Raw genomic sequence first — 1,521 nt, 5'->3', positions numbered from 1 at the left:
AAGAGTTCTCAACAGAAGAAGTAAAACTTGCTCAGAAATACCTCAAAAAAGTGTTCATCATCCTTAGTAATTAGGGAAAAGCAAGTTAGAATAAATTCTTAATACTACAACATGAATGAATCCCAAGAACAGTAGAACAGTAGATCAAATGAATGCTATTAACAATATATATATATATATATATATATATATATATATATATTTCTTTGTTTATGAAATATCAAATAAATTCATGTAGAAACAGAAAGTGATTTTTAACAATGAAAAGCAAGTTTAAAAACATTTCTAGGGGGCTCCAGCACTTTGCCTGTCTGGCTGTTGCTACACTCCCTGAAGTAACTCTGAAACTATTTCAGGAAAGAATCATCCTCAAAGATGTCTAGCAAGACTGCAAGCACCAACAGCATAGCCCAAGCAAGGAAAACCGTGCAGCAGCTGAGATTGGAAGCCTCCATCAAAAGAATAAAGGTCTCAAAAGCATCTGCAGACCTGATGTCATACTGTGAGGAGCATGCCCGGAGCGACCCTCTGCTGATGGGCATACCAACCTCAGAAAACCCGTTCAAGGAGAAGAAGACTTGCATCATCTTATAGTGAACCGGGAAGCACCCCTTGCCTCCTAATGCAAACCACAGCAGCAACCTGAAGATTTTCCTTCGGCTTACCTGGTAACCACCGCTAGTAACTAAAACACCCTTCTCTTGGAACAACAGACCCTGAAGTCTCTCTTTTTTCAAGTTGTCCTTTCTTCGCCCTTTACTGGTTTAATACAGAATAACAATCTTATTTTCTATTTGGTAACTATGGTATCATATTGGGTTACTGTATAAGGAAAGTGGCAGGGAAGTTGTGGGAAGCTTGTCTTAACAGTATAAAATTGATTAAGATATGTCAAGACCTACATTGTCTAAGCACCTGCAAATTAAAATGTCAAGAATCACTTCAGTCCAAAAAAAAAAAATCATTTCTAGGGCTGGAGAGATGGCTCAGCAGCTAAGAGCACTGGCTGCTCTTCCAGAGGTCCTGAGTTCAATTCCCAGCAGCCACATGGTGATACACAACCATCTGTAATGGGATATGATGCCCTCTTCTGGTATGTCTGAAGATAGCAATAGTGTACTCACATATAATAAATAAATCTTTAAAAAATTTTCTAATGTGTATGAGTTTCATTTAGGGGTGACAAAAATAGTTAAAAATTAGAATTTGCTGATGATCATGCAACTCTGCCTTTATTATTATTATTCATCGATTAGTTTTGTTTTATTTTTGAAACAGGATTTCTTTGTGTAGCTCTAGCTTTCTAAGACTCATCTGCCTGTCCTTGACCTCACAGAGATCTGATTGCTTTGAGTAAAAGCATGTACTGCCACTGTCTTAATTATTGATGATGAATTAAAGCCTTTAAGTGAGAGAATTTATGACATGACTTATATTTTAGTAAAATAAAATGCTACTTGTAGTTCCCATATTATAAAATTTACATTATTTGGCTTTATCTTCACCAGTCTCACATCTGAC

General features: G+C 36.5%; 1 pseudogene; it reads left to right on the top strand.

Moving 5' to 3' along the window:
• Positions 1-355: 355 nt before the first annotated feature.
• On the top strand, positions 356-707 carry LOC114638139 (annotated as a pseudogene).
• The last annotated feature ends 814 nt before the right edge of the window (positions 708-1,521 follow it).

The sequence above is a fragment of the Grammomys surdaster genome, unplaced genomic scaffold (genome assembly GCF_004785775.1).
Source record: "Grammomys surdaster isolate TR1022 unplaced genomic scaffold, NIH_TR_1.0 61, whole genome shotgun sequence".
Classification (NCBI taxonomy): Eukaryota; Metazoa; Chordata; class Mammalia; order Rodentia; family Muridae; genus Grammomys; species Grammomys surdaster.
Note: the sequence above shows the minus strand (reverse complement) of the source record. Positions and strands in the feature narration are given on the sequence as shown.